This window comes from Triturus cristatus, chromosome 7, assembly GCF_964204655.1.
Source record: "Triturus cristatus chromosome 7, aTriCri1.1, whole genome shotgun sequence".
NCBI lineage: Eukaryota > Metazoa > Chordata > Amphibia > Caudata > Salamandridae > Triturus > Triturus cristatus.
This window is the reverse complement of record NC_140590.1, coordinates 1,541,691,066-1,541,710,741: the sequence shown is the minus strand read 5'-3', so window position 1 is coordinate 1,541,710,741 and position 19,676 is coordinate 1,541,691,066. Positions and strand designations below refer to the sequence as shown.

The 19,676-nt window shown below is 41.8% G+C and overlaps 1 long non-coding RNA gene across 7 annotated transcripts in view; it reads left to right on the top strand.

Moving 5' to 3' along the window:
- LOC146812329 (uncharacterized) overlaps positions 1–19,676 on the top strand; it is a 431,626-nt gene that overhangs the window by 210,174 nt on the left and 201,776 nt on the right. For all 7 annotated transcript variants that reach the window (XR_014965917.1, XR_014965914.1, XR_014965919.1 and 4 more), the window contains one exon: positions 5,912–5,972. This is a non-coding gene — a long non-coding RNA (uncharacterized LOC146812329). The remainder of the gene's footprint in view (positions 1–5,911; positions 5,973–19,676) is intronic.

Here is a 19,676-nt window from a genome sequence, read left to right as displayed (position 1 = left end):
CCCCAGATTAATGGTCTGGGTGCAGTTACAGAGGATACAAGTAATCCACTGCAATGCCACTCCACCAATCCCGACTTCCTTCAGTGTCCTGAGCAAAGTCTGGTGGTCGACCGTATCGAATGTGGCGGAGAGATCTAATAGCACCAGGAGAGTAGATTGACCATTATCCAGTGCTAACCTGATGTTATCAGTGACGGCCACCAGGGCTGTTTCCGTGCTATGTTTTGGCCGGAAGCCCGATTGGGATGGATCAAGGTAGCCAGCCGAATCGACATGATCCGATAGATGTTTATTTACATATTTTTCCAGTACTTTGCTCAGAAAAGGTAAGAGGGAAATGGGGCTCATATTTGAGAGATCTTCCATGGAAGCTTTGGTGTTTTTTCAGATAGGGATGATCTGTGCCGCCTTCCATGTCAATGGTAGGTGGCCTTTCTTCAGCGATAAATACAATTGAGAGCAGATTGGATCTGACAGATGTTTGGCAAGAGCGGCTGAGATTCTTCCAGGTAAGACATCGAGTTGTGAGCCATATTTTACCTTTTATATTAAGGTTTCTGTCTCTTCCTGGGATGAAGGGGGGAAATTCAACAGTGATTTTGTCCTAGGACTTGGTGAGGATACCATTGTGGTTTCTGCTGGCTGTGGACAGCTTGCCGCAGTGGTCTTATTATAGATTTATCTCAGAGGGACTTAGAGAGAAGTTTTCTTCCAGATCACAGGCTTTGGGGTTAGTAAAGGCTTTCAGGATCTGGTGCAGGGCTTTGGGAGTGTTCTTTGCTTGGGTTAGTTGTTGAACTATATGGGTTTTTCGAGCCTGCTTTGTTTTTGTGGTAATGAGTGAGGGCTAACCTACATTTCTCTTTATCATCAATAAATTGGGTCCGACGCTATCTTCTTTCCAGATTTTTAACATATACTTTTTAGTCTTCAATACACGGAGTCATATTTTCATTGGGATCCTGAGAAAAGACTTCAATTTTTCATGTGTACTTGTCATCTAATATAATTTTTCGCCCATTTAAAATTTGAATTTTTTTACTCAGTATTTTCAAATTCAGCCCACATTTTGAATTGTGCATTAAACTTTCAGTAAACATCCCTTGAAAATCCCTGTAATGTGTCCAAGGCCCCAAAAATTGATAAGACATTGAGCAGAGTGACAGTGACAGATACAGGTAGCCTGAGAATAGAGGTTAAGAACCTTGTGAAAGATCACTTTTCCTGGGGGCAGCCTAGAACTGTAAATTTAAAAGCTGCATCACAATCTACTGCAAGTAGACTGGTGTTAGATTTTGGGAGGTATAGACACCGGCTGCCACCTACTTTTTATTTGGGTGTATTGTAATAGTTCATGGCTTCTTATATTCCAAGGTAGTGAGATGTGTTTCCCCTTCATTATACTACTAGCTGTGATGGCTTTGTTACATCTGAGCTATGTCTCTTTAAGTGCATGCACCTGTTCATTTGTTATAGTGGTATGCGCTGTGTTTTGTTTTACTATGTATTCTATGTTCTGAAGTGGAACGTAGTGTGTTTGTACCAGTGAGAGCCCAGTTGCACTGGTAGCTATCATCTGGAAGGACATACTGCCGTGCTGTGTTTAAATAAACGAATTGAAGACTTCATTGCTTTCCAGCATTTTAATAGGCTTGTTGTTTTTAGAGGAGTTGTTTTTTGCCTTTTAGACCTGGCATCCTTGGCACGGCTCTCCCCTAACTTTTAGTCTTTAACAATCCTGTTTTAGGCGGATCTGTTTTTGGGGGCTCAGTATTTTGCGGCCCAGTATTTTTCAGCCGAGTATTTGTCAGCTAAGTATATGGCAACTCAGTTTTTGACAACTCGGATTTTGGCGGCTCAGGTTTTGTCTTGCCCTGTTTTTGTCTGCTTTTTATTGTGCACTTGTTTTGATCGGCAAGTTGATGCTTTTATTTCCACTAAGTGTACCTCTAAGACTGCTGTCCTGTCGGAGTTGAGCCTGCCAGCACTTATGGTATTCCACACTTTGCTATGTGATGTGCTGAAAAAAGTTAAAGAAAATGATTTATTTAAATTCTTTTTTTGTCAAACAGGCTTAGAGAATGGTGATCCTGTCTGTCAATGAGTTGGGTGTCTTTAAGCCACGTTAAGACCTATATTCATAAGGATCCTGGGTAAAGACTTTGCTAACGTTCATGTTTACTTGTGTCATATAAGGGAATTTTTCCCCCATTCGAAATCTGAAATTTGACTAATTTTCTGTAAGTTCAAGCCCACACATTGAACTGTATATTAAACTATCAGAAAATGTCACTCAAAATTCACTGTAATGTTTTGCACAGGGTTCAAAAAAATGTATAGGACGAGGATGGATAGAGCGACAGTGTGAGGTAGAGGTAGTCTGAGAAGTTGTTCAGAAAGTGATGAAAGATAACTTTCCCTGTGGGCAGCCTAGAAGGTAGGACGCCTTGAGCAACTGCCTATTTCTGAATACCTCTGGCCACTTGAAACTTCAGCAATGTCAGAATTTGAACTTTAATTTTAAGTTACTCAAACCACTGCAAGGAGGCTGGTGTTCGCTTTTGGGAGGCATACATACATGCTGCCATCTACTCTTTACTTTGGTATATTATGCTAATTCTTGACTTGCATTCCTAGCTAGTCAGATGTGTTGCCCCTTCAGTACTACTACCAGCTGTTATGGCTTGATTTCTTTTTTTGGCGGGGGGGGTTTGGACTGGCATTTTGGCATGGTTCTCACCTAACTTTGGCCTTCAACTCTATTTTTGTGGTTGTGTTTTTGGCAGCTCACTATTTGGTTGCTCTGTTTTTGGCAGCTCACAGAATTCATTGAGCATCTGTTCTGCCCATGCCTTTATTCCTCTAGTGTACTTGAAGCTTCAGCAATGTCGGAATTGGTACTGAAAATTCAAAAGCTACACAATAAGCCACTGCAAGGAGGCTGGTGTTAGCTTTTGGGAGGCATAGACACCTGCTGCCACCTACTTTTTATTAGGGTTTATTGTGATAGTTCTAGATGACTTATATTGCAAGGTAGTCACATGTGTTTTTCCTTCATTACTACTACGCCTGGGCAGAGTTTCCGAGCTCGGCTATGCAGGACTCTGAGAAGTGACCAAAAAACTGTGCCATGCTACGAGGTGTACTGCAAGCAGCAGAGTGCATTAGGTTGCAACATTCAAGCTGATTTTTAGCACTGGGTGTTTGTCCCGTGTTAGAAAATCAGTGAAAAGAAAACCATGTGCAGCCCAAAAGGGAACTGCTTCTTTCTGTGCCTCAAGCAGATATTCTACTTGAGTCGAAGTTTCCTCAATGCGAACAAACTGTTTTTCAGCACAAGCTTTTTCGGCCATCCGCAACTGCCCATGTTGAGAAATGTGGCCAGGTGGAATTCTGGAGTAAGATATTCCTAACTTAAGCTCGCCAACTTACCATTGGCAGGTGACCGCAAGGAATACAACTCCGCTTTAAGGAGTGGAGTTTTTTGGAACTCCGCTTGCTCGCAAGGCCGAATTACTACTACCAACAGTGATGGCTTTTTTTTTTAGGGGGGGGAGGGTTGTTGGTTATTTGCCTGTTGGACATGGTATCCTTGGCGTTGTTCTGCCCTAACTTTTTGCCTTCAACTCTCCTGTTCATGGTTTCTCTGTTTTTGGTGGCTGTTTTTGCTTTGGCTCAGTTTTAGTTTCTATTCTGTTTTCGGGGCTCAGTGTCTGGTGGCTCAGTATTTGTCATCTTTTTCTATTATGATGTATTTGTTTAATAGACATCTTAATGCTGTTATAGCCACTAACTGAACCACTATTAAGTTAACAGAACCACTATTATGTTAACAGAATACTTCTGTTCTGTCTCTGAGTTAAGCCTGCCGGAGCTTATGGTCTTGTACACATTGGTTTATGAGTTGAATATATTTAATAAAACATTTTTTTACACAACTTAGTTTAGTCACATTGGCTTGGAGAATGGTGATCTTGCCTAATATGGTGTTGGGTGTCTTCAATCTACTTAACATATATTTGTAAGGAATCGGATTAAAGACTTTTCAACAATTCATCTTCGTGTGTCATCTTTTCAAACTTTTTCCCACCTTTGAAATCTGAATTTTATTACACAATATCTGCAAATTCCTCCAAATATTTAATTGTACATTAAACTTAAAGAAAATGTCACTCTAAAATGAGTGTAATATCTTGTCTACGGCCACAAAGAGAAATTGATAAGATAGTAGGTAGAGCGACAGTGAGCGATGCAGGTAGCCTGAATAGGGTAAGAAACTTGTGAAAGATCATTTTCCCTGGGGGGCAGCCTTGAAAGTACAACACATTGAGCAACTGTCAGTGCCGTAACGCCTCTTGTCTATTTCAAACTTTCAGCATTGTCGGGATTGAAACTCTAAATTCAATAGCTACACGGCAACCCACTGCATGGAGGATGGTGTGAGATTTTGGGAGGTATAGACACCAGTCACCACCTACTTTTTACTTGGGAATATTATAATAGTTCTTGGCTTCTTATATTCCAAGGTAGTCCGATGTGTTGCCCTTTCATTACGACTATCAGCTGTGATGGCTTAATTTATTTGAGGGTTGGAAGGGTCCGTTCTTGTCCTGTTAGTCCTGGCATCTTTTGCATGGTTCTCCCCTAATTTTTGCCGTTCAACTATCCTGTTTTTGTTGGCTGCGATTTTGGCAGCTTTGTTTCGTGGCTCTGTTTTTGGCGGTCAGTATGTCTCGCCCTGGTGTTTGTTGGGCCAGTGTTCGACAGTTCAATATTTGGAGGCCCAAATTTTAGCCACTCCAATTTGGTGGCATGGTTTTTGACTTGGCCTGTTTTAGTGGCTTTTTAATGTGCATTTCTTTTGATGGGCCTGTTGATATTGTTTTTGCCACTAACTGGACCTCTCTTTTGTTAACAAAATACTGCTGTCTGGTCTCTGATTTAAGCCTGCCAGTGCTTATGGTCTTGTACACGCTGGTTTGTTCTGTGTTGAAAAAATGTATTAAAGATATATATTTATAAATCTTTGCTTAGTCAAATAAGCTTAGAGAATGGTGATCCCATCTGAGAAGGTGGTGGTTGTTTTTATGCCACTTACAGACATATTGATAAGCATACTGGGTAAGGACTTCGGTATGATTTATTTCTACTTATCTTATCGATATTAAATTCTCAGAAAATGTTGCACAAAAATACCTGCAACGTCTTGCTCAGGGTTCTAAAATATTAATAAGGTGACAATGGATAGAGCGACAGTGAGAGATGCAGGAAGCCTGAAAAGAGAGATGTAGAAACTTGTGAAAGATCATTTTCCATGAGGATAGCCTAGAAGATAGGATGCCATGAGCAACTGGCCATGCCTTAATAGCTCTGGCATACTTGAAGCTTCAGCCATGTCAGAATTAGAACTGATAATTCAAAAGCTACAAGGCAAGCCACTGCATGAAGGCTGGTTTTAGCTTTTGGAAGACATAGCCTTCTGTAGCCACCTACTCTTTATTTGGGTATATTATATTAATTCTTGACTACTGGTATTCCAAGCTAGTCAGATGTTTTGCCCATTCATTACTACTGCCAGCTGTAATGGATTGTTTTTGGGGGGGGAGATGGAGGGGTCGATTCTTGTCCTTTTAGTTCTTGGATCTTTGGAGTGGTTCTCCCTAATGTTTTGCCTTCAACCCTCCTATTGTTGGCAGCTCTGTATTTGGCGGCTCTGTAATGTGGTGCACTTCTTTTGATGGTCATCTTAAAGCTGTTAAGCTTGCCAAAGGTACCTCTACTATATTAACTGAGTACTACTGCCCTGTCACTGAGTTACGCTTGCCGGTTCATATGTTCGTGTACACATTGGTTTGTTAAATGTTTTTTAAAACATTAAATGAAAATGTGTTAATTTCTTTTTTTTTTATAGCCTAATAGGTAATCCTTTTGACAAGGTGTTGGGCGTCTAATCCACTTTAAGACATATATTTGTAAGTATCCTGGGTAAGGACTTTGGTATGATTTATGTGTACTTGTGTCATCTTTAGGAATTTTACCCCATTTGAAATCTGAATTTTACTACTCAATACTTGCAAATTCAAAACCACATATTGAATAGTACTTTCAAGTCTCAGACAATGTTGCACAAAAATCACTAATGTATTCCCCAGAGTCTAAAAAAAATTGATAAGAAAAGTGGGTAGAGCAACAGCGAGAGCTATAGGTAGCCTGAAAACAAGTTAATGAAATGATGGAAGATTAATTTCACTGGGGGGGGGGGGGGGGGGGGGGTGCAGCTTAAAAGGCAGGACGCATTGACCACCTGCCTATGCCTTAATACCTCTGGTGTACATGAATCTTCAGAAATGTCAGAATTGGAATTGTCATTCAAAAGCTACATGAACAGCCATTGCAAGGAGGCTGGTATTAGGTTTTGGGAGGCATAAACACCTCCTGGCACATACTCTTTATTTGGATATATTATGATAGTTCTTGACTAATTATATTCTAAGCTAGTCAGATTTGTAGCACATTCATTACTACTGCCAGCTGATGATGTCTTTTGTTTGGTGGGTGGAGGGGGGTTGTTCTTGTTCTGATAGTCCTGATAGCTTTGGCATGGTCCTCCCCTACATTTTTGCTCTTTTTATGGTGGCTCTTTTTTGGGCGGCCCAGTGTTTTGCTTGCCTTGGTTTTGGCGGCTTTTTTTGCGCATTAATTTGCATGGGCGTGGTGATGCTGTTATTGCCACTAACTGTACCTCCCTTTTTGACAGTTAACAGGTTCTGTGCAAACTGTATACCTACAACCCTCTTATTTTTTTTGCAGCTTAGTGTTGGGCGGGTCACTTTTTGTGAGCTCGGTGTTGGGTGGGTCACTTTTTATCAGCTCAGTGTTGGGCAGGTCACTTTTTATCAGCTCAGTGTTGGGCGGGTCAATTTTTATCAGCTCAGTGTTTGGGGGGTCACTTTTTTATCAGCTCAGTGTTGGGCGGGTCACTTTTTGGAGAGCTGAGAATTTGGCGGCTCTTTCTATGGTGGTGTATTTCTTTTGATGGATATTTTCTTACTGTTGTAGCCACTAACTGAAATACTAACTTAACATAATACTGTTATCCTCTCAGAGTTAACCCTGCAGGCGCTCAGGATCTTGAACACATTGCTTTAGGTTTTGAAAATATTCAAAAAACAATTTTTGTAAAACCACTTTGTTCAGTCACATGGGTTTAGAGCAGATGTCTTTTTATTGGATAGAAGGACCCTCTCCTGACAAAAATTTCTGGAATCTAGAATCTCTTCATCAATGACAACCATAAACGTCACCAATTCCCATGGCAAATCATTTTTACCGTGCAGACCAAAGATTTGTGGATGAATGGATTTGGGTATCAGAGGCTTACCACACAGTCTCCAAAAAGAAATAACTAAAAATGTGCAATATATCTTTCTTTTTCGGAAACAAAACATAGTTTGATGAAATGTAGTAAGGTAACCTCTTTCTAAATTAATGTGATGGATGTGCCTATTTTCTGCAGAAAAATATCAATCTGTAGTTGCGCCTTGGATGTTAAACTGGTATTAAACCAGTGTAACACCCAAATAAATAAGCAACAAAAAGGTGACCAGTCCAGCATGGCAAATGGTCTTCTACTGTGAAGCAACATGTTGCTGTTTTTTAGTAACTTTTCAACCTTTTGAGAACCTTCTTGGAATCTTGGGATTCCCCTCTAGATGCAGGTTTCTGGGGCCCTAGTGATGATTTTCGATTTACCCTTGTCCCCACCCTTATACTGGGATTTTGAAGCATCTTGCTTCTTCTGGTCACCTCCATTACCATGGTTTTTCTGCTTAATCCTGGTGTAGACCCATTTGTCTGCCTTCTTTCCAAATTCTTGGGGCGAGGTCAGATCAGAGACCACCAGGTACTTGTGCAAAAGATCGTTCTGACCGTTATTAAGAATGTGCTCCCTCATGATCAAATTGCACAATCCCTCATAGTCCTGTACCTTGCTTCCATGAGGCCAGCCTTCCAGAGCCTTATTCGCACTGTCTACAAAATCTACCTAATCCTGTGTGTGTGCCTTCTGGGTATCTCTGAACTTAATCCTATACTGTTCAGTGGTTAAGCCAAACCCATCTTTGAAAGCACTCTTCAGTAGTGAGTAATTGTCAGCATCCTCTTCTCTAACAGTGAGGATCTTAGCTCTATCTTTGTTAGCAAAGGACAGCCACAGGATAACTGTCTACTGCTCTTGAGAGACCCTCTAAACTTTGCAGGCCCTCTCCAAAGCAGTGATCCATTTATGGATGTCACCCCTATCCTGCTAAGGACGGACCGTCCTGCTCAGGTTCCTATTGTCAAAAGAAGTTTCTCTGATTCTAGGGACACTATTGCTGCCACCATGGGACTCTAGTCCAATTCTCTTTCTAGTCTTCTGTACTTCCAGGGACTCTTTGTCAAGGGCCAACTGATCTCTCCTGAGCTTAAGTCTCAGTTTCTCAAGTTTGAGCATTGGTATTCCCTTCTCAAAGAGTTGTCCCTCCTAATAGATATGGAGCTCCTATGGAAGCGTCTGAAGCATTGGATCTCTAGAGGAAGATCTAGTCCTCCTTGGTCTACTGTGGACCCTCTAAGGGGGAATAATGGGTATATCCAATGTGCTTCTGCACTATTCCCTGAGGGGTCAGTTTGGCAGGTTAGAATCATTTGAATCCTCCTGCCGATACTCTCTGAATTGCAATCATCAGGGGGAACCCCTGGCGCTCCTTCTCCAGAAGTATTCCCACCCACATTATCATGTTCTTCTGCCTTTACAGGATGGCCATCATCCTGATGTAGCAGCTCTAAGAGCAACTTAATGGTGGGGTTCCCACCTGTCTATATCTTCCTTAGTTCCTGGAACTTTAGACCACTGTACTTAGACTGGGGTACACTGGTATCCCCAACTAAAGACATGGTTCTAGGTATAGTGAGGTGTTGCACCTACCTATCCTAGTGGAAACTAAACTCTCTGATGTTGGAGAAAGGTTTGTGCTAGACCCATAACTACCCAACCCTAAGTTCAGTGGAACTTACATATTTTAACCTGTATTGAATATGTGCCTAATATTAGTGATGGCTTTTCAATTGTTCCACACCAAGATTAGCTGGTAAAACAATGCAGGCTTGAATCCCAACCACTGCACACCAATGTGAGAAGCTGGGTTAGTATATGGTGCACACTTATGTAAGTGGGCACCATGCACTAATCCAGACAACCCTTATGGTAATTTTAGTGGTCTTAGACAACCTTAGAAAGCTCTCTAAATGGTAGCTGTGGAGAACAGTCTTCAGGCTTAGTCCAGAAGGAGTGTAAAGCAACTTGTTTTTACCAGAGCATAATCTTATTGGTATGGATTAATTGAAAGAGAACCACACAGTGCATTTTAAAAAATATATGTATTTATTATAAGACACTCACTAGCACATACAAATATTTCCTACCTGGAGGTGTACACAATGAACACAATACTTTATAAGAAAAAGAGGTAAGTAGCACGATAACACAGTGGCAGCCAGGGGGAGACCAAACCATTTCCTAAAATAGTTGTAAGCGAACCCTGACTCAAGTCAAGACTATACCCAGAAGAAGTAGAAGTGCTGTGGACCCAAGGAACCACCCGAGTTAAGTAACCAGATGCCCCACGGAGGCCGTGTGCAGAGTGAAAATATGACCTCTGGCTCAGTACAAGTCAGTGGGTACGTCGCAGTTGCAGTTTTAAAGAAAGACACTTCCCAGTAGACCCCGACGATACCCCATGAACGACAAATGGTTGGAGAGCCATCCCACCCGTGGATAAACTAGGAACCAGGATACCTACACCAGGGAAGATGGGTGTGAAGTGGTGAAAGAAACCGACATCGAACTCAAAGGAGGACTATAGGATGACGCTGCTGCTGGATAAGGTGAAAGTGTCCGGAGGAACCCAAAGGTGGATTCAAGATGAGAAGTATCTGCTATCAGAGTGGACAGAGTCTGTGCCACTTGGGAGTCACCAAGAGGCACAGAAGACGAATGCCCACTGATGTTGGGTGTTGCAGGAGAGCAGGTGACCTTGGAGCTGTGGAAGACCACGAGCCGGTCAGAAGCTGTCCCACATCGGATGTTGAGAGTTGTGTGGTCGATGTCTGTTGGGAGCACCAACAAGCCTTCGAAATTGCAACCTATTTGGAAAGCGAAGAAGGTGCAGTGTCTGGTCCAGCAAGGTCCAGGTGACTCATCACAAGCAGGGGAGTAAGAGCTGGTCCGAGCAATCACGGGTGCCCCCTGAAATCAAAGAAAAACCTCAAATGGACCAACAGGCCGAAGGCAATGGACTCACTAGAGAACCTTGAGCATCTCACCAAAGATGCAAGTCCATGGTGCAAGTGATGTGGTGAGGGTGAAGATCTTGGTCACAGAAGATGCTTGAGTTTGGGGCTACTTTGGAGCCTGAATATCTTGGAGGAACAAAGCCAACAAACCTTTGCAACAGCAAGTCGACATGGTGCACAGGGGTTTGGTTCCTGCATCTCAGTCAAAGAATACAGGCCTCAAACTTGGTGAGAGGACAAGGCAAGCCTCAAGGGCTGTAAACTACCACCTGTGTTGCTGAGCCTTTTGAAGTCCGTGGGAGCACAGGATCAGCATCGTTGTTGTGCCTGCAGATGCAGGTAAGTGACTCCTTCACTTCAATGAAGATTCTTTCAGGTGTCTTGGATGTTCACAGGCCTTGGGAGGTTCCTATATGGAGCACGGGCACAGACGTTGCAGCAGAGTTGCAGAACGATGAGACCAGGAGCAGCAGGAGTCTTCCCAGTTTCAGTCTCGGAGCCCAGAGTAAGGTCCAGCGAAGTCCAGAGTGCCGAGGCGGTTGAAGAAGTGGTGTATAGATATGAATCTTGTCCAACAACAAATCTAGGCGCCCACCTACAGGTAAGCCCTTAATTACCCTAAGGAAAGGGCTGGGACGATTCAGGGTTCCCTCCAAGGGGAGGTGTCGGACAGTGGGTAGGATACTCCCATCTCCTTTGTCCAGTTTCGCACCAGAGCTTTACACTTCATGAAATCATACTTCACAAACCATTTATGGTGTTGGTGTACGATTCCAACATGTTTGATACCAAACATGACAGGGTTCATTACAGCCAGTTTAGAGATGTTCATCGCATAAGGACGCATGGTCACTCTATGTATCATAATGGCAGATGCACCTACAACCTGGGAGTTTGGACTTCAAAGGTTGTAGAGGTATCCTGCTCATGCCGGGGCACCCTCCCACTTAGAACTGATCACCCTGCCTTCAGGATTGAAAGGCCTGCCTTAGGGGTGACTTAAAGGTTTTTAGGGCAGTGACCTAAGATATAGGGAAATCTGTATCTGTCCTAAGTATGCTCTTGGTACCTCAGTACCATATACTAGGGACGTATAGTGGAATACCAGTAGCCAATCTTGGGATGAACCCAAGTACTCACCATAACCAATTTAGGGGAGAAATGACAGAGAGGTAGGTCCTTATTAGCAGGATCCTAGTCAGAACCACCATAGCACTAGGCAAAAGGTGGGGGTACCATAAAAGCAGATAACAGCGCCAGGAGTGGATAAAAGCCAGAATTACTCCAAAATTGGACTGAAAAGAAGGAAAGAGGCAAAAGTTTGTCGGCTCTGTTTAGTGGCAGCACTGCTTAGTGAGGACGCCGTTTAGTGGCAGCGCCGTATATTGGCGGCTCTGTTTTGTGATTTTTTTGGTCTGGTTTGGTAGCTCTCTTTGCAAGGTATCTGCAGCCCACTATTTGGTTCTCCCCTAACTTTTTGCCTTGAACCCTTCTATTCTTAGGGGTCTGTTTTTGGCAGCTCATTTTTTGGAGGCTGTTTTTTCTGATCAGTATGTGTCTGTCTCAGTATGTGTCCGGCTCAATGTGTGGCATGCTCAGTTTTTGTATTGTGGTGCATTTCTTTTGATGTACGTCTTAATGCTATTATAGCCGCTAACTGAATCACTATTATGTTAACAGAAAACTGCTTTCCGGTCTCGGAGTTAAGCCTGCCAGAGCTTATGGTCTTGTACTCCCTGGTTTATGTGTTGAAAAAATATCATACAACTATTATTTTTAAACAACTTTGTTTAGTCACATGGGCTTTGAAAATGGTTATCTCGCCTAATAGGGTCTTGGGTGTCTTCAATCCACTTCAAGACCCATATTCGTAAGGATCCTGAGTAAAGACTTTTAAGTGATTCGAGTGTACTTGTGTCCTCTTATGGACTTTCCCCCATTTGAAATCTGAATTTTATTCCTCAATATATGCAAATTCAGCCCACATGTTGAAGTGTACATTAAACATTTTAGAAAATGTCACTGAAAAATCAGTGTAATGTTTTGCCCAGGGCTCTAAAAAATTGATAAGACAACAGGTAGTGCGACAGTGATAGGTGCAGGTAGCCTGAAAAGAGAGGTAAATACATTTCTGAAAGATACTTTCCCTGATGATCAGCCTAAAAGATAGGATGCCTTTAGCAGCTGCCCATGCCTTATTACCTCTGGTGTACTTGAAGCTTCAGTAATGTCAGGATTGGAACTGTAAATTCAAAAGCTGCAAGACAACATACTGCAAGGAACATTGTGTGAGATTTTGGGAGTTATAGACCCCACCTGCCACCTAATGGTAATTTTGGGATATTATAATTGGTCTTGGCTTCTTATATTGCAAGGTAGTCAGTTGTGGTGCCCCTTCATTACTTCTACCAGCAGCAATGGCTTGTTTTTTTTTTGGTAGGGTTGGGGGGAGGGGGGGGGGGTGGAGAGTCTGTCTTGGACTATTAAACCTGCCATCTTTAACATGGTTCTCCCCTAACTTTTGGGCCTCGACAATCCTTCTTTTGGCGCCTCTGCTTTTGGCGGGCAAGTGCTTGGCGGCTCAGTTTTTGGTGGCTTTTTTTTTTACATTTCTCTTGATGGACATGTTGATGCTGTTATTTAACTGTACCTCTATTGTGTTTATAGAATACTGCTGTCCTATCGGAGTTGAGCCTTCCTGCGCTTATGGTCTTGTAAACATTTGTCTATTTGCTGAACAAATGTAATATAAATATTTATTTAATAAACATTGTTTAGTCAAATCGGCTTAGAGAATAGTGATTCCATCTGGCAAGGTGTTGGGCATCTTTAAGCCACCATAGTACATATATTCATTAGGATCCTGGGTAAGAACTTTGGTACGATTCTTGTGTCAGCTTATGGATAATAAACTCGCAGAAAATGTCACTCAAAAATCACTGTTTTTCCAGGCTTCCCAAAAAATTGTGAAGATGACAGTGTATAGAGCAACAGTGAAAGGTATAGATAGCCTGAAAATAGAGGTTAGGAATTAGTAGGAAGCCTTGAGCAACTGCCCGTGACTTAATGCCTCTAGCATACTTGAAGCTTCAGCAATGTCAGAATTCATATTGTAAACTTAAAAGCTACATGACAAGCATTTGCAAGGATGCTGGTGTTGGCTTTTGGGAAGCGTAGACCCTGCCTCCATCTACTCTTTATTCAGGTTTATTATGATAGTTCTTGAATTCTCATATTCCAAGGTAGTCAGATGTGTTGCCCCTTCATTAGTAGCAGAAGGCTTGTTTTTGGGGGGAGATGTGGGGTGTTGGGAATTTGCCTATTAGACCTGGCTTTTGTGTGGTTCTCCCTTAACTTTCTGCCGCAAACTCTAGTTTGCGGGGCTCCGTTATTGGTGGCTGTTTTTGTTACCCAGTATTTATTAGCTCAGTATGCGGCTCAGTATTGGGCAGTTCGGTATTGAGTAGGTTATTTTTTGCTAGCTAACTGCTATCCTGTCTCGGAGTTAAGCCTGCTGGCGCTTATGATCTTGAAGACATTGGTTTGGTAAGTGTTGAAAAAATTTAGGAAAACTTTTTTTTTAAACAACTTTTAGTCACATGGGCTTAGAGCATGGGTCTTCAAACTTTTTGATTGATATACCCTGTCATAATAATTTTTTAGGCATAATGACTCCCTCCTGACAAATTTCTAGAACCTAGAACTCCTCGACAACCATAAACACCCCCAATTCCCACGCCAAATAATTTTTATGGTGGAGAAATAATACTAAATAGAGTTTAGAAAACCAAAGGTTTGTGGATGACTGTGGCTCAGTGTAAGAGGCTTACCACACACTAAAAATAAGTCTTCCCAACAATGCACAATTTCACTTTATTTTTCAAAAACAAAACCTATTTTAATCAAAATTATTCAATAACACCTTTCTAAACTAATGCTATGGGTGTGCCGTTTTTTCTCCAAATAAACAATCAAATAAACAGTCAATCGATGGTTGCATCTTGGGTGTTAAAATGGTACTGAACCAGTTTAACACTCAAAAGTAGCAATAAGGAACATAAACGTGACCAGTCCATCTTTGCAAAGGGCCTTTTACTGGGCAGCAACACATGTTGCTACTTTTTAGTAACTATTCAACCTTTTGAGTAATAAAAAATTGTCTTTTGTTAAAATCAGCAGATTATGCTTTAGACGATGGGTCATGTGGCAAATGCGTTAAATCTATAATTATGCCAAAATCACATCTTTAAAGTGGGCATGGACTGCAACTTTAGTGCAATGCATCCGAGGAGAACTATACTATTTCATGAGATGCTAATGGCTTGGCATTTACAGCTGCTTAGAACTGGAGGTTGCTGAACATCGTTCATCGTAATTTAAACATGCCATTTACAATCATTATGCTGAACTATAAGGTCCAAGTAGGATGCTTTCTTTAACTCCAGGGGACGAAGTGGTCCCTTAATCTAATTTCATACTGTTTTTCGAAAAAGGTTTTCATTTTTATCATGGAAACTGATGCTTATATTTGAGCAAAAACTGACTCCTGGTTATATTATTTTGCTGCTGTTGAATTTGGCCATGTTTTTGCCAGGGGTCTAGATGGCCTTAAGTCTGAACATGGGGCTGGGTCAAAGATGTGGCTAATAACAGAATAGTCTTTACATTTGTAGATCTTTCGCTGTCCATTATCTACATATAAAATAACTGCCCGCTTAAATGAAAAATAAATATTGAAAGTTGGAAGTGGGAAATTCACTATAGTACATTATGAAACCTCTAGTAGTTAATGCACTGCGGAGGTCTGTGTGTAACTAGAGAGAGACAGAATTACATCTTGGTTGCTGCAGTGGGAAATAGCGACTTGTATACTTTTAATGCTATGAGGTCACAGTCTGTAACAGTGTTACAGGGATTCTGCTCAGGAACAGAACTATGCTTGTGACTATAAAACCTTGGCATATAGGGACTGAGTCACCACACCACTGCGGAATCTGAGACACAGTCCGACTAGCTATAGTGCTTCAATTGTCCTCCCAATCTTACCAGTGAGACAGTGACTTTGTATCCCAGAACACAACACTCTTGACCCTCTCGAGGATCACGGTAACAGGACACACCCTTTCGCTCTGACTCGCACTTGTACACAATAAGATAAACAAGATGAACAAATATAGTTTAGAATATATGTTTGAAATATTGTGCTCTAAAATGCAGTATTCGTGCCACAATTAGAAAACAAGTACGTACTAAAAGTACAGTATGCATGATCAATAAACCATCTACCATAAAGAGCCCTGTCACGTTAAAAGACAGAGTAGCCTAACCCCCTCCCCTTTTACCAAAGCTAAATGATTATATGTTTAAGATCTCTGGGATTAATAGTGGACCACAAACAATAGTATACCCAAATAGACATTCTACATCTTGGTTGACGCAGGGCTGTGGTTTCAGAAATATCACTACATGTGTGTTATTTGGACCTCTGTGCTCCTCTGTATGACAAGACGTGTGCTCATACACAGCAGCATTCTCGTGTTATGTCAAGGTGCTAGTGCCTGACCAGAGAAAATAACAAGGGACATTGTTGCTTGACCTTGTCTATGGTGTGCAGACTAAATCCCAGGAAAAGAAAAGAACAGGAACACACATGCAGGTTCTGCCTGAAAATAAAAACAAGCATGTTCATTATAGTAAGGTGTGCAAAGCAAAATGCGGCCTAAAGCATGCACAATTAGGCTAAGCTAAGAAAAACTACAATGGGCCATGTAGGAAACACACAACACCCTCCCTTTGGTCACAATAATAGTACAAAAGCTAATACCAAATGGAATATATATATATATATTACTACTGGCGGTTACCAGTAGGTAGTTATAGTTAGAACCTAGTTTTCATAGGAAAGCATTTTTTGATTTGATAATAACTTTGGCGTCGTTTGGGGAATCTTTGTGAAATTCTCCCAAAAAAAGTCTATCCAGGTCAGCTCCTATCCTGAAAGTTTAGGGGTGATTCGTGAAGCAGGGGCTGAGAAAAAAGGGGGGTCCCAAAACGCATTTTCCCCATGTTAATTTCCATAGGAAATTTTGCAACGAGCTACAGCCCGAACTGCTGATCGGAATTACCCCAAGTTTGGCAGAAAGGTAGAGCTTGGTTCAGAAAGCGAACTTTTTTGTAAATGGTGTAAATCCGTTCAATAGTTTTTGAGAAATTAAAAAAATAAGAGTCAAAAAATCATTTTCCCATAGGAAACTTTGTGTAAGGCTACAGCCGAAACTACTGAACGGAATTACCCCAAATTTGGCACTAAGGTGGTGCGTGGGTCAGAAAGCGACCTTTTTTTTTTTAAATGGTGTAAATCCGTTCAGTAGTTGCTGAGAAATTAGAAAAATAAAAGTTTCGATATCTGGGCGAAACCTAAGTGCCATGCACGAGCTTCACTGTGATTGGCTGCGAACACTCCAAACCAGGAAGTGTTGGCAGCCATCTTGTTTGTCGGTAGAAGCGAGTCGCAAGAAAACAGAAAAACAAAGGTAGAAAACAAGAGAAGGGGGCAGGGTAGAAACACCCTGACCCCCTAGGCCTGCTCAGGGGGTCTCAGAAAGACTCCCAGGGCCCCAAAAACATTTTCTTTGAAAAAAAATAAATCTGCGCAATTCGCTCTGGGGTTGCGGATTCCTGCGTTTTAATTTGAGACATCAGGGTGGGCTAGGTCTCCGGGGAATTTTTTAGAAAAAAAATAGCGGGGGCTCGCTGTGGCCTGCTAGGGTCTGCCCCTTCCGGGGCTCGCTGGGGTCCCCGCAGTCTCGGGGCTTTACTCATGTTGGGAGGGGTGTTGCGCAGCTCCTCTCCTGGAGCCCTCCATGTGCTTATAACTTTTCGCGGGTTCCTGCATTTTATTTTCATGAGATCCCGGCGTGAACTAGGTCTCGGGAGAATTTTTTCCAACAAAAATTGCGGGGGCCCGATGGAGTCGCCGCAGACTCGGGGCTTTACTCATGTTAGGAGGGGGGTTGCGCTTGCCCTCACCTGGAGCCCTCCAGGTGCCTATAACTTTGACGTCGTTTGATGAATGTTTACGAAATTTTCCCAAAAGTTTCTCTTTTTTTGATCAGCTCCTATCTTGAAAGTTTAGGGGTGATTGGTCAAGGGGGGGGGGTTGAGAAAAAAGGGGGGGTCCCAAAACGTGTTTTCTTAATGCATTTTCCATGGCTACAGGTGAAACTGCTGAACGGAATTACACCGAATTTGGCAGGGGGAAAGGTCTTGGTCCAGAAAGCACGCTTTTGTAGAAATGGGGTAAATCGGTTCAGTAGTGTTTTGAGATATTAAAGGAAAAAAATATATATATCTGGACAGTGCCTAACTGCTGAGCACGAGCTTGCGTCTGATTGGCTGCTGACACTTCAAACCAGGAAGTGTTAGCATCCATCTTGTGCCTCGTATTGAGTGAAAATATAAAAGAAAGGTTCCGGGGGCAATTTAATATAGCGGAGCTCTGTGTAATGATTTGGACGCAGTTAAGGTTTAAGATTTATTAACAATAAAGGAGAAACAGGTGAGCGCCAGGTAGTACGACTTCCACTCCAGGACAGCAGTAGGAAGATAACTCTTTCACGCTTCTTGTGCCCAACATCACCACTTCGCAGCTATGCTGTTAGAAGCCAGTCCGTCGGCTCGCAGCTCTCTACCGAGCTAGTACGCTGCTGTGCCTGTACCTCTGCGAGCTACTTCGCTGCTGTTCCTTTGGGAGCAGACGGCTCATAGTTCTGCGTCTGTGATTAGAGCGGACGGGCTGCAGTTGTACCTCTGCGAGCCTAGGTGCGAACTGTTCATAAGTCACACTACATAAGCATTGACAAGCCATTTTGTGATTGTCCATCAGCTGGAATCTGTCCGAGGCATTTCTGAAAACATACCGGAGTTCTTTCTGTGAGAGATACCCCTTTCACGATGCCTCTCCCCACATCAGCAGGTAACGCACCCTCTTCCCACATTACCAACATACCCCCAACAACCTACTTGGGCCCGGAAGTGTCCCTGTGCGGTTGGACAAACAATCTTAGTCATGTATAGATTTACAAATAAAACATTTTATTTAAACAAAACAACAACAAATAAAACTGAAGGAAGTCTGGTGCTGTGATCGCTGCCACGAAATTGAGGTCACTGCCACTCAGCACACAGTTCCACATGTGGGATCAGCTTGTGTTGAACAGGGTTAGTGGCACCACGTGTCACGCCTTGTGTTGTACAGGGTTAGTTAAGAGGTCAAAGTGCCAACAAGGGATTTTGTTTCAAACAAACTATCAAGTTGTATAATTCTAAAGAAATTAATTGGCAAGTGTATTTCAAAGTTAACACCAATCAAAGAAATCAATTAACTGACTCAATCGTTGAATATAAAGAGCACACACATGGGAAATCTTTTTGTGAAATAAACAAAAATATTTTTATAAATAAATCAAGTTAAAAGGAGTACAGGTAAACCATTGGTTGAGCAATAAATAATGAAAAAAGGGTCAAATCATATCCACATTTCATGAAAAAACATCTATTCCAATATATTTAGACAGAGATATATCTCGTTCTTGAGAAAATGATCAACTGTGTATAGCAAATATTGTGGAAATAGATGATGGAGTCGACGTTTCGGTCTTGGGTTGCATCAATCCGTCAGACCATCTTCAGGACAGTTATTATTGCATACAAAGGTCTGCGCAAAGGTCTGTCCAGGTAGAATAAGCCAGGCTTATTCTACCTGGACAGACCTTTGCGCTTCCATTTCGAGATAAGACACTTTTGAAAATAAACGAGGAAGGATTCTCCCCTGTATATGATTTTGCTGTCAGAAAATTTAAAGAATACCTGCAGCGGCAAGAAACGTTCATACCACGATAAAGTATTGTGTGACATCTATAATCTGAAGGGTCCTTTGTATGCAATAATAACTGTCATGAAGATGGTCTGACGGATTGATGCCACCCAAGACCGAAACGTCGACTCCATCTATTTCCACAATATTTGCTATACACAGTTGATCATTTTCTCAAGAACGAGATATATCTCTGTCTAAATATATTGGAATAGATGTTTTCTCATGAAATGTGGATATGATTTGACCCTTTTTTCATGATTTATTGCTCAACCAACGGTTTACCTGTACTCCTTTTAACTTGATTTATATATAAAAATATTTGTGTTTATTTCACAAAAAGATTTCCCGTGTGTGTGCTCTTTATATTCAACGATTGAGTCAGTTAATTGATTTCTTTGATTGGTGTTAACTTTGAAATACACTTGCCAATTAATTTCTTTAGAATTATACAACTTGATAGTTT